The following is a 13633-nucleotide window of genomic DNA, read 5'->3' on the forward strand; positions in this document are numbered from 1 at the left end:
TTTTAGGATGTTATATTGATATTACTAAAATTATAAAACTTCCGGATCTGATTTATATGGAAAGTAAATGAAATGGAGGAGAAAGGGAGGGGAAGGTCAGTCACCATGGTGAGATTTATCACAGTGCAGTATCACTGACAGCCTCTAAAGCCAAGGATTGCTAATCAGATAGCTTAGAAGTTTTAATAGGGACTAACAGATGCTAAATATACATTTGTGTAAATTGGCATATAAAAGTTGACAATCCTTCTGTGTATTTTTGGAGCACCACTACTACAGAGTAGATTTTGTCTTTTTTTTCATCTAATAATATCCTTGCTGATATCAATATTATTGTAGTTCTGTATAATGTGTGGTTTTGTTTTGAACATGTAGACCTTATTTATCTCTGGCTCCTGGGGGAAAAAATTAAAAAATGAAAAAAGAGGGAAAGAGGGAAAGGGGGAAGGGAAGGGAAAAGGGAAAAGGGAAAAGGGAAAAAAAAAATGAGAGAAATCAAGAAGGGAGGCAGGAAAAGAAAGGGAAAGGAAAGAAAAGGGGAAAAACTGAATCCTTTCCCTTACTGTCTGTCTAAGATCCTTACCTATCTGCAGCCCTTTTGAAGAGGAAACTTCACTTCAGGCCATGGGGATAGCGTGCTGGTAGAAAAGGAAACCAAGGGAGAAGGGACAATTCCCCAAAGAGGCAGGGAGATTCTGAGAGATGAGGATGTAGCTGCTTTGCCGATGTCCCCTTCACTGGTAGGAGAACACCGTGGCTGCCTCACATCAGTTTATATCTGAGCTCTGCCCTACTCACACCAGTAGCAAATGGCACTGCCTAGCACACAGAGAAGTGCATGTGCTCCTTGTGATCACATTGCAGGCCCGCCTGGCTTTGGTAATCTAGCCCTTCTGAAGTGCCTCTTGAAGAGAAGAGGCTTTGAGAATTAATCAGGGCTTTCACTGCGGTGGGAGAATAATACTTGAGGAAGTACAAGACTTGTAAGTAGCTTGCTATTTTTGTTTGAACTCATTCTTCAGTTGATAGCGATACGTTTGTTTTCCTTGAAGGGGCAGACTGTCTCCCATGTACTCGCAGCCCTTTCCAGCCCACTATGCTGGTAGGTCCTGCAGAGCAAACCAGCCCCACAGCAGCCATCACCAAAACCCAGCCTTCATTTAAGCCCAGAAGCAGGGGATGCAGCGATACAGCATGCCACCCTGAATGTGCTTCAGCCCTCTACAGCCATGGGAGGAGACATTAGCCCCCTGACCCAACCCATACGTCCCTTATTGGTATACCAGAATTATTTGTACTCTCATGGCAGTGCTGCAAATCATGTCAATTCCTTGCCCAGGCATGTAAGCCTGAGGCATCGCTAGGGAGGAGGGAAGGGGCCGACTCAGTAGCTGAATCCAGTCCTCTTAATCTGAAGTCATGCAGAGCCCACTCCTATGGGTGCCGTTCAGTGTATGCTTGATTGGTTTGCAGGACCAAGACTTTAAAAAATAAATTGTGTTGGAGCATACAGCATAGTATTACAGAACCGCCGTAGTGTTGTCATGCAACGGAGATGCTGGTTGTGCTCCCCCTGCTGAACTGAAGAATGACAGTAGTATCACTTGCTGTTAGTATATGTAACATAAAGTGTGTGACACTTCTGTGGTGGTGTCACACTGATGGCTAGCTAAGCTCCTCCACACCTCTCTCTCACTTTCTCTCCTCAAAGAAGTGGGGAGAAAATATGATGAAAAAAGGCTCAAAGGTTGAGAGAAGGACAGGGAGATCACTCACCAATTACTGTCACAGGCAAAACAGACTCAGCATACGGAGATTAATGTAACTGCCTATCACTAGCAGACTAGAACACTAAGGAACTGAAAGCAACCTAAGAACGCCTTCCCCACACCCACACTCCTCTACCTCCTCCCCACGAGCAGCTCAGGGGAACAGGGAATGGGGGCTGCGGTCAGTCCCTGACACTTCATCTCCACCGCTCCCTCACGGTCCCTCTCTGCCCCTACTCCCCGTGGGGTCCCTCCCATGGGATGCCGTCCTTCCCAAACCCAGCATGCAGGGGCTGCCCACAGGCAGCAGCTCTTCAAGAACTGCTCCCACACGGCTCCGTACCACGGGGTCCATCCCCCAGGAGCAAACTGCTCCAGCACGGGTCCCCCACGGGTGGCAGCTCCCCCCAGACCCCCTGCTCCTGCGTGGGCTCCTCTCCACGGGCTGCAGCTCCGGCCCGGGGCCTGCTCCTGCAGGGGCTCTCCATGGGCCGCAGCCTCCTCCAGGCCACATCCACCTGCTCCACCGGGGGCTCCTCCACGGGCTGCAGCGTGGAGATCTGCTCCGTGTGGGACCCGTGGGTGCAGGGGGACAGCCTGCTCCACCAGGGGCCTCTCCACAGGCTGCAGGGGAACTTCTGCTGTGTGCCTGGAGCACCTCCTGCCTCCTGCTGCATTGACCTTGGGGGCTGCTGGGCTGGTTCTCTCTCCTCTCTCCCAGCTGCTGTTGCACAGCATTTTTTTCCCCTTTCTTCAATCTGCTCTCCCAGAGGCCCAACCAGCGTCACTCTCTGGCCAGCTCTGGCCAGCAGCGGGTCCCTTTTGGAGCTGGCTGGAGCTGGCTCTGCTCTGATGTGGGGCAGCTGCTGGACTCTGCTCACAGAGGCCACCCCTGCAGCCCCCCGCTACCAAAACCTTGCCACATAAACCCAATACAACTTAATGGGCAAATAATGGGCAATGAGCCATATCTGGATTTTATGTGTCAGCTTCCTTCTTGTAGCTCTTTCTGCATCCACGTCCAGTGGAGTTTATAATCTAAGACAAGGCGGGATGCCCATGGGGTGTGGCACATTAAGGTAAATAGAATTAAATGGTAAATCTGACATTTGGGGCTATACTGAAGAATCATTTTCTAGGCAAAGCCCCTAGAAAAGTTCATAGGGAATAACATACAACATTCATGGTATTTTAAAGCACTATAATTCAGTGCTATTATATGACCACCAGCTGCTAGCTTAAACCTGCTACAATTTCTTCTCTAGAAAAACACAGACTGAAAGGTAGAATTAAACTCATTGTGACTAGAACCACCTTTTTCATGTATTTGCACAACATCTAATGCAGTGCAGCACTAATAACAATGGGAAATATCAGCTTTTAATTTTAATCTTCACTGTTTCTGGGTTAGCATTTACATTTAAGGTAACTTAACTTTTTGCATGTAATTATGGTCTCTGGATCTTCGCAAAGAACTGTTTCTCTTGAGTTTTATGAGTGGAATAAAATACTCTTATTAGCCTGTAACCTTTTCTAAATCCCTCTCCCATATGGTGTTCATGTGGTATCAGATATTACAATATAGGATAATACTCTGGATGATATGTGCTATCCTTATTATTATCCTTATTATAGGATATTATATATCCTTATATAGGATATTATAGGATATTATATATCCTTATCCTTATTTGATGAACTGGGTAATTAAGATCTCTGCACATGGTGCATGATTACATATGGTCAACCTATTAGTGTAATTCATGATGATTATATCAAAATATGACAAAAATAAAAGTCCTACCAGCATATCTGATATTTTAGTCCATTTCATATTTTGCAAGAACTGAAGGCAGGAAAACATTCACTTTTGTTCCAGAACTTCAGTTTTTCTCTCTCTTTTCTTTTTTCTAGCTGTTGACTTCTGGGACAGGTGACAACCTAATACGTTTCCCTGGAGGCTAACATCTTATGCTCCAGAATGCAAGCTTTCATTAAAAAATTATGACTAGGAAGGTGATGTTCATATTCACGTGAACAGAATGCAGGTGCTTTTTTTTACTAGTGCCTACAGACAGCCTGAAACAATCAATGTGCCAAAGAAAATACCGCAGCTGTGTCAGCTGATAGCAACTCCAGATGTCAAAGATGAGGATTTATTGTCAATGTTCTAGTTGTTGTTGATGCCAGCATAATAAAAAATATAGGGTTATTGATTGATAAGATCCTCTTAAGTCATCAAGTCGAATCTACCACTCTTATGAATAATGTCCTGTAGTCTCTCAAGCTCCATGTTAAAGTTAGCTACATTTTTTGCCCTCGCTTTTCATAGAATCAGTTTGCTTCATTCTGATGATTTAAAACTTTCTTCTAATTTCCGCCCTAACTATGTGCACAGTTTTTATGCAATTATTTGTATGCCAAAAGTCTCTTTCATCTTAAAGAATGGTTAGTTACACTTCTTTGTTTATCCCTTCCCTCACATGCAGCATCTACATCAAATCTCATCCTTCACCTTGCTTGTCATAAGACAGGGCATGTTCCCCTGCTCATGGTAGCAGCTCTTCTCTCCACCTCTCCCACTTTGAATTACTCTTTCTGAACTTTAAACAGCATTCCAGATGAGGACTTATTGCAGCCTTATGCAATAGCATCAACACTTTCAACATTTCCATCTCTTTTCCTCTGTAGGCAATTCTGCGGTATTTTCTTATTTTTCACAGACACATCACTTTGGCAGTTGATAGACATTCTCTGACTTTGACTAGTACCCGTGTCCTTTCTCACCTCAGTGATTTCCAATTGATGAACTCCCAGTTTATAGCAGACATTCATGTCATTGATCCTGCAATGCGTTACCTTGCATTCTCAATAACCTACAATTCCCGTGCAAACTCCTCTGTTTATTGCTCTTTGTTTGCTGCCTCCAAGGGCACAGGGAAACTAGGCTGTGTTTTAGGTGTTGCATGTTCAAGGAACACAGAAGGCAAAAGGAATTTATTTATATAGAAAAATGTGAAGGTCATGTGGAAGTTGAAGGCAGTGCTGAAGGATGGTTCTGTTCTTTAAAAAAAAAAAAAAAAAAAAGCTAAATTAGCCTTGGTCTCAAAGTTACATTTGCTGAGGGAAATCAAAGATGAAATTATGATGATTTTTCCAGCTGAGATTCTGCTTTTGGAAGAGTTTGGATTATTGCTGGACTGAAGAACTGGGTGTATCAATTTAGTTCTTTTTCCGTTTTGCAAATTAAAAGATTTTTTTTAGGACTTTCTTTATTGTTGGGAGTTGTTTGTAGGGTAATAAAGCAAGTTCTTCTGAGCCCAGAATTTGTCCTATTTTCTTACATATCCTAAAATCAATTATTAACAGAAGCTTTAATTACATATTGCTTTAAAAGGACAAAGATACTTTAGAGTGCTGATTGTGCTTATAACAGCTTGGTTTCTCTTTAATTCTTTTCCATCCCCATTATCAATTTCCTCTATCCAATTTCGATATTACTAAGGAGCTTTCAATCAAATTGACATATAATCAAAACAGCTAACTTACATTAATACATTCTGAATCTGCACTGATATTTTTTAATATTTTTAACTTGAAACTTATGAATCTGAAATAATGGAAGGAAGTCTGTCCTCTCTTTTCATAATGCTAATTTCCTGGAGTATTACGACAGAACATACTTAGTCCTCCTCATTAATGAATCTGTCTTACACTTTACATGGCATGTAACTTGAGCAGTATCTCAGAACAGAAATACCTAATGATTTCTTCAGCTTCTTGAATTCCAAAGCTTGCTATTTTATCATTCTACAAAAAAAGACAACTGTTTCAGTACCCTGATTAAAATGGAACAAAACATATTTATAACAATGGTTTATTCTAAGCCTAGAGATAGAAATGCTTTTCCACTGCCAAGCAGTCATCACCAACAGCGTGTAATTAGCAGCTTGCCTTCAACTGTTTAAAAGATATTATTACAATGCATGCAAATAGTAGGATTCTTCAGGGCAAGGTCTTGAAAATGAAATAGAAACTACTGCAGAGAAATGATAGATGTATTTTCTATCTCAAAGCTAGTGATGTTTTAGAGAAATTGCATAAGTATGGCTGGTTTCCCATGTTGTTTGCTACCGAATAATCTTTAATCACTTCAGAAATGAAGGGCATTGGAAAATACAGGGGTAGGGGAATGGTTGGACCAGATGATCGTGGAGGTCTTTTTCCAAGCTTAATGATTCTATGATTCTATGATTATTATCTTGAACTTGTGGTTTTTTTTCCTCTGAGATAGCCTCTTAGTCAATTACATTTTTGACTGCTTATCATGGAATCATAGAATCATTAAGGTTGGAAAAGACCACATTTTTCTTGTCATTATATGGATGCAACTTGTAAACAAGTATTTCAGTTTAACCAAGAGGAGAAATTAGGTCTTTGTGTTTTGACACGGAAAAGCATTCCCTGGCTTCAGACAACGTCAGTTATAATACAGTGTGATAGGATGTGGTGCTCTGAACTCAGCCCTGAGTCAAAAACTTCTGACTTCCAGTCATAACGTTGATGAGCCACTGCCCAATCCTGGGCAATTTCATGGACTAATCTTCTATGTCAAGTATGCGTACAGCAATATTGATATCAACACTCATGACAAAAATACCCTGTAAGGACTCATTAGTTAATATTTGCATTTACTTAGAGATTTAAAGTATTTTAAGTATTGTTGAGATTGAGTATTTATTAGATTTGATTTTAAATCTAGTTTCTGATTAATCCAAGAGCATTATGAATCTAGAATAACTTTACATTTTGGCTAGTAGAACTTCTAATAGCTTAAAAAAGCAACCATACAATTACTAATAACAGGCAATTACCTAGGTTGTCTTTGTTGTCAAATATCTATGTCACTGTAATGGCTCCCTGCAAGAAAATGTAAACAAAAATAATACAAACAATAATTAGTGTTTGGATAAAAGATGTACCCAATCTTTGAAATGGCAGGACTAGAAAAAGTATTTCTTTAGTAATTGAAAACTGTTGTTTTTATGTGTAACTCCCCAACCAATTACCTTTTCCTGGTTTATGGAATGATGCCCAAAGTAATCAATCCGTGTATCTTAGAAAGAGAAATTTGTGGAGGGAGTTGTATTAATGACAACCATAACAAAAATACCTAAATTTTCCACTGATTTCAGGAGGACTTTGAAGGACCAAGAGATCATTTGCAGACTTAACAGACATCCAATGGTCAGAACCATTTCTCAGAGTGAGAGCCTGAAAGAGAGAAGACCACCAGACAAGATAGGACTCAGTACATTTGAGAAAGATTGCTGATTATACAGAAGGAGGAAGCGCTGTGGGAAGATTTGAATGTGAAGAAAAATTTGACTGTGGAAGAGATCATGCATGTGCAGAGGCCAGCAGTAAGGCAAAAAGCTGAGGATATCACCAGGGAAGGTAGGCCACCTCTTTTTTAAGTCTTTCTTTGCTGCAAGAAAACAGGTTTAAAATGTTCCAGATAGGGGATAACTAAAAAGCCAAGCTAAACCCAGATGGAACTGTTGCTGGAGGTTCTCAAACACTTTTTTTTTGGTATTTTTTTCCACTATAATATTCAAGGAAAAAGAGCTTAATTGGAATTACCAACTTCCATGTCTGTGTAAGTGAGCACACATATCTATGTGTATGTAAGACATAAGTAGTCAGCAGTGCTGTCAGAACGTGATGTGATTTATATAGATAGGAATTCATTAAGGTATAATTTTCAAAGTAATTAGCTTGAAAATGGCCAATTTATCAGAAACAGGACAGATATTCACACTAAGGATTAAAGGCCAGATACTGAAAGGCATTTCAGTTCTTAATTTACATATTTCAATATGTGACTGAAGGCTTGTGTGTACAAAGCATTTTATTTTTCCCAAGTTTAGTTAATTCATGCTGAAATGACCTGCGTTCACATATACTGAAGGCACCCATTAATGGGAAGTAAGGGAATTCATATTTGAATGCATGTGGTATGTCTGTAGAGGGACCTCAGCAGGCGGAGAGAAGTGGGCTGACGGAAACCTCCTGCAGCTCAAGAAGTGCAAAGTCCTGCGCCTGGGGAGGAACAGGCGCTGGCACATGCTGGCCAGAAAGCAGTTTTGCAGAAAAGGACCTGGGGGTCCTGGTGGACATCAGGTTGAACATGACCCAGCAATGTGCTCTTGCTGACAAGAATGCTGATAGTATCCTGGGCTGCATTAGGATCCCAGCAGGTATGTATTGCCAGCAGGTTGAGGGAGGTGGTTCTTCCCTTTACTTGACACTGGTGAAGGCTGGAGGAGGCTCAGGGGAGGATGTGTATAAATACCAAACGGTGAGGTGTAAACCAGATGAAGCCAGGCTCTCTCCAGTGGTGCCCAGTGACAGACCATGTGCACAAACTGGAGCACAGGAGGTTCCCTCTGAACACCAGGAAGCATTTCTTTACTCTGCAGGTGATGAAGCACTGGCACAGGCTGCCCAGAGAGGTTGTGAAGTCTTCATCCCTGAAAATCTTCAAAAGCCTCCTGGGCAGCCTGCTCTGGTGACCCTGCTTGAGCCAGGGGTTGGACCAGACAGCTTCTGAGCTGTTTGCAGCCATTTGGTGATCTGTACTGTTAGCCTAGATCCTAGTGTCTTGAGTGCTTTATCTGGAATACAGTTAGTTTGTGGCAACCATCTGAAATGAGCTAAGTATCTCCCTTGGCAAATGCTTCCAGGTTTGGAACAGAGGGCAGTTTGCTTCAGTATCTGTTCCATGCTGAATATATGGACACCAGTGAGTACGTACATCTGTGAGACAGGATTTGGTCTCTGTCTTGTGTGACAACAGCAGCACAGATGTTGCCTTAGTTCATGGTGCAGCCACTCAGCACAGACTAGCAGTTGTCTGAAAGCACTTTTGTTTTGCATGCAGTTAGTAGTCCACCAATTTTCTTCCCACCTATCTCCTTGCCTGAATTAACTGCTCACTGACCTGTGTGCACCATTCAGTTCTTGGGTGACGCACATTGGATGTGACCTCAGATCCTTACACACAGCCACAATGATGCTATTTGTGGTAGCACTCTGTGATAATGCAACACCACATTGCTACCGCTTGCTTTGTGAAGGACTTGGAGCCAGGAAGAAAACTTGGCCAGGAGCATACTGAGCATTGTATTAAAGATGTATTGCTGAAAGAATGGCTAAGCGTCATGCCCAGTTCACACTACAATGACAGCTCAAGAGCAAAAAACTGAAAGTAGCACCAAGAAAGATCAAAGCTGTTAATATTCCTGCCAAAACTGCTCAGTACTGCAGCTGCTGACTCGCAGTGCTGAAGCCCTCAGCTGTGAGATGTCTAGCACATCTCTGTGAGCATCCAGGTGCTTATGAGGACAAGCCCCGTGTAATGCTCTTCCATCCACATTGGCCAGTGATAACTTAAACACAGCACCAGCTCAGAAAGAATGGTAGGAGGGAGATGGTGCACATTTGTGAGTTTGAACTCACATCCAAGAATTTCAGTCACTTCTGGCTGCCTTCCACCTTGTACCTCATAGTACATTGTAGGAAAACGCCTTCATAATAGAGAGGCCCCAAAGCAAGACTGTATCAGGATATCCACGCTGCAGAGAATCTTCGTGTGGCAGAAAATCCCTTTGTGTGGCATATCGTGAGGCCAACAGCATTTTGGATGGACACTCCTGCAGATTAATAACCTCATGCAGACCAAGCCCTCGTGTCGACAATTCTGCACGTAGGGGCCTGCGACCTTATGCTGCTTTTTAAAGCAAGAGCAATAAGGGATTAGATCATCTCCATTAAAATTTTTATGTGCTTTCAATATAATGGAAATTTTAATTGGAACTCTGGCTTTGCAAACTTTTGAAGCTTAGAAGACACTAGAATGTGAGGAGTTCCTTCAGTCGGTTATGGAAATAAAAAGGAGGGGGGAAAAATGAAACATGAGAAAGCAGTTAATCACAACGTTTCTGAATCAAGAACTGTAAATTCTGCCGATGTTTGGAAAAGGATGGAGAAAAAATCCTTCAGAAGACGTCGGCTTTCTCCGTTCAGTTTCTGACAGGAGTGAGCCACAAACAGGAGGGCTTGGGCAGACAACCGCCAGTGCCCGACTTATCGCGGCGCACCGGATCCGCAGCCGTGAGGTGAGCTAGCGGGCACCGTGCAGTTGCGAGGTAAATTACTCGGATCAGGAGGGCACTTGTGGCATTTATCAATTTCAGCTCCCACCTGCGATGGCTGGCAGCCAGCCAGCGCACTTCAGGCCGGGGCCCGGCGGCTCCCCAGCGGCACCAGGGGAGCAGACACCCCGCCGGGGCGAAGCGGGCAGCCCCCGACCCCTACGTGACGGGGCTGGGGGCGTCAAAACAAAACGAAGAAGCGGATCCGGGCTGCAAACGCCTCGCTCGGCACTCTCACACCACGCCTGCTCCCGGGGGCCGCCGGCCGGGACCCCCTCGGAGGCGGCGGCGGCGCCTCCCAACCCCGGCCCGCCCCTCGCCGGTGGGCGCGGAGCCGGGCCCCTCCTCCAGGAGGCGAGGCGAGACGAGGGGCGGCTCTCGCACCCCTGGGCGGCCGGCACGGCCGTGCCTGCTTGCAGCCGGCAGCTCCCGGCCCGCCGCGGGGAGGAGAGCGGTGGGCGGCGGCGGCGGCCCCGGCGCGGCGGTATGGCGGCGGGCCGCGGCCTGAGGTAACGGCCGCGGCGGGCGGCTCCGGCGACGGGCGGGGCGCCTTTTGCCGCCCATCTCCGGACCGCGGCGAGGCTGCCCCCCGAAAGTTGTGCGGGGGACGGTGCCGAGGGGCCCGGGGAAGCCCCCGCGGTTCGGGGCCGTGTCGCGCGAAGCGGAGCGGAGCTGTCCGGTCGCCCCCCGTTCTCCTTCGGCTGGCGCCCAGTGAGCTCCCCGGGCCAAGCCGCCCGCTGCCTTTCGGATACCCGGGCGGGCGTTTCGGCTCCCTCTGGCTGCTTCTGCGCGGCGCTGTTGCCCTCTAGCGTCTGTGGGGTGGCAGCGTGAGGGAGCAAGGTGAGTGCCGGGGTGCCCCGGGGTGCTGGTGCCGCCTCGGCGCCGTGCCGAAACGGGGGCCTGTCCCAAGAGACCTCGGGGAGGCGGCACAAAACTCGGCGGTGACTGAACCGCTGCTTTGTGCTGGAGAGCTACTTGGGGGATAGCTCGCGGCGGGGTGAGTTTTTGCCTTTTTCTTTATTAAAGTAGCTGTGGCGTCGCCCCCCGGGCCGCTGCGAGGGGCGCCGGTTGCTGCCGCCTCAGCTTCTGCGGCTGAGGTGTGAGGGGAGAGGGGCTGGCAGTGCCCTGCCTTTTGCTTGTTTGCTCGGTCGCTGAGGAATAATAGGAGTAATCTCAGAAATATTGCGTGAGGTACAAGGTATCTTAAGATTTTTTTGGCTGAAAGTATCACAGCTAAAGTAATTTAAAGCTCTAAACCAACTTTTGTACTGAAGTAAAGGCTTCCAAGACTTTAAATACCATATATTTGATATTTATAAATAAACTTTATTAAAAACAAATTCTGAAGCATTAATTCCTGTCCTGTAAGGTACTGGCTAAAGCAGTGCAGCACAGAGCTAAGGATAACAGGTACAATAGAAACTGAAAGCTGCTTTCACCAAGGACTTGAAAAAAGCATCTGTCTGACAGAGTTTTTGTTCTGCGTAAGCTGTTCTTTTATTTTTTTAAAAATATGTGAGAAAATGGAAGCCCTTCAATACTCACGTATACGGGACTTGTTATGCGATGCTAAAGAGTATTGATGACTGCTGTCAGCAGTCTGTGTCTCATAGTGCTATCTCCTCAAGTTGAAAATATGTTCTTAATATCCAGTCATAAGACCTCATTCTCAACCTGTGTTTGCTTATCTGAGTTATTACTGCTTGAATACTTCAGTCAGCGGAGTGATGTAAGTCGAGGTACGCAGCATTTGGAGAGCAGTTTCCCGTTTTCATAGTTGATTTACGCAAACCTGAGCACTACTGCCCACCCCAGGTGTAGTCGTTTTCAGATGTGCTTTGCTGCTCTCTACCCTGTCATTCATGTATCTGAACAGCTACCTTGTGGTAACGCTGATTTCAAAATACTTCCCCTGAAGCTGTATTTCACGCTGCCTGGCCAAAGCAGGCTTTTCTGTTCAGAGCAATTATATAGCATTCTAATCGCTATAAATTTAAAGTGCCCATGTTAACACACTGAACAGGATGTCTGTTTCTTTGCCTCTTTGTGATTTAGATCTTGTCCTTCATTTAACGTATGAGGAGTTTGTTGCTATCGCTGTGGTAGCAGCCACTTTGGGAAGGAGCAGGAACAGAATATACTGATGGGGTCTAGTAGGACGGGAGACATTAAAAAATACATGCAGGTGTAGCTAACCAGACAAACGTAGTAACTGAATAATATTGTTGATTAATGAATCCTGAATTTGCAGGACTTTCTGGCCATTCTTGATAAAAAGGATTTTCCTTAGCCTGTAACAATGTGTTTGTTTTTTTTTTAACTTTTGTGTATGTGTGACACAACTTTGTTGCTCCTACTGAGAGGTCATGATATATAGCTGACTTTGCACATTTCTGAGGTAAAACTAAACCTAAGGGCACGTTCTGAGGTAAAACTAAACCTGATTTTCATATTTGGCATTAAAAATGTAATTTGAGAGCAATTTCTCTTTTGTTTGTGGTTATTTTAGTTTAGCCCATTGTTTTAATCTTGGTAGTTTAAAACATAAATGAGTTCAAGAAAAATGTTTTTCATAGTTTTAAGTCTGACTGATATTCGTGACACAACTTCAGCAGGTTAATTTTGTTCTAAATATAAAACTGTATGCAGTTTTATGTGTCTGTGTTTATGGGGATACCTGATTTCCTATTTAGGCATGTATTCCTTGCAGTATGAAGATGTGAACATGGAATTGATAAAACTTTTTTCTTTAGTTTCCAAAAGTATAATTATCAGTTATGAAATTGTATGGCCAGAGCCATGTTTCTTTTGAGCTACTGAGTCCAGAAAATAGCATGTTTCTGCTGCGTGGTCAAGCCACTTCTATTGAGCCCATGCTGTGCACACTGTGGAAGTCTTGGTGCAAAAATGAAGCAGTGAGGGCACGTTTGTGGTGTTGCCGCGACATGCACGCAGCGTAGATTTTCAGCAGCTGTGCAGAGCCTGAGTCCAAGGTCTGGGTTCCAGGCAAACTGCAAAGACTTCCCCAGAAGTTGCTTAGATATCATATCAGCTTTACTGCCAGTAAATACAAAAAAAAAAAAAAAAAAAAAAAAAAAACTATTTCCAATTTCATGTTCTCTATGTTTGCTAGAGAATGCTAATGCATCTCATTAATAGGGGAAATCCCCAGCCAATTTTGTCTCATGTATTTCCAGTATGGTTGTTGTGCTGAAATGACTTGTAGAAGCCAGGGATCTGGTCATTTCTGGTGTGCAATTAAACAACAAACTAAAGACAGCTACAAATGGTAGGAACTCACTGGAGTCCTGTGAGTTCATCATGGTATTTTTTCTCTCATCAGTACCATCTTAGTAGGGAATTTGGAGAAGAAGGGGTGGAGGTGGGGGGGGGAGAAGTTCGCGATCCCTGTTCTAGTGGATCTGTTTCATTCTGGCTGTCTGAAGACACCTGTAACTGTGACTATCCAGCAGTACTGTATCAGAGTTGTAAATCTTCCCATGAATAAGGTGATACTTATTTCCTGTACTCACAAGATTTTCATGAGAACTTGTCTGGGGCTTCAGAAATTGCTTTTGCAGGAGAAGAGAATGATATTGAGCCTTGCTGCATTCAGAATAAAATGGGAAGCTTATTTCCATGACTCAG

The 13633-nt window shown here is 44.2% G+C and overlaps 1 protein-coding gene across 6 annotated transcripts in view; it reads left to right on the top strand.

Annotated features, from left to right (window-relative positions):
* LOC106038647 (bifunctional heparan sulfate N-deacetylase/N-sulfotransferase 3) overlaps nt 1-13633 on the top strand; it is a 491131-nt gene that overhangs the window by 368068 nt on the left and 109430 nt on the right. For all 6 annotated transcript variants that reach the window (XR_010831310.1, XR_010831312.1, XR_010831311.1 and 3 more), the window contains exon 7: nt 6965-7226. The gene's annotated coding sequence lies outside the window, so the exon portion shown is untranslated. The remainder of the gene's footprint in view (nt 1-6964; nt 7227-13633) is intronic.

Source organism: Anser cygnoides, chromosome 4 (genome assembly GCF_040182565.1).
Source record: "Anser cygnoides isolate HZ-2024a breed goose chromosome 4, Taihu_goose_T2T_genome, whole genome shotgun sequence".
Lineage (NCBI taxonomy): Eukaryota > Metazoa > Chordata > Aves > Anseriformes > Anatidae > Anser > Anser cygnoides.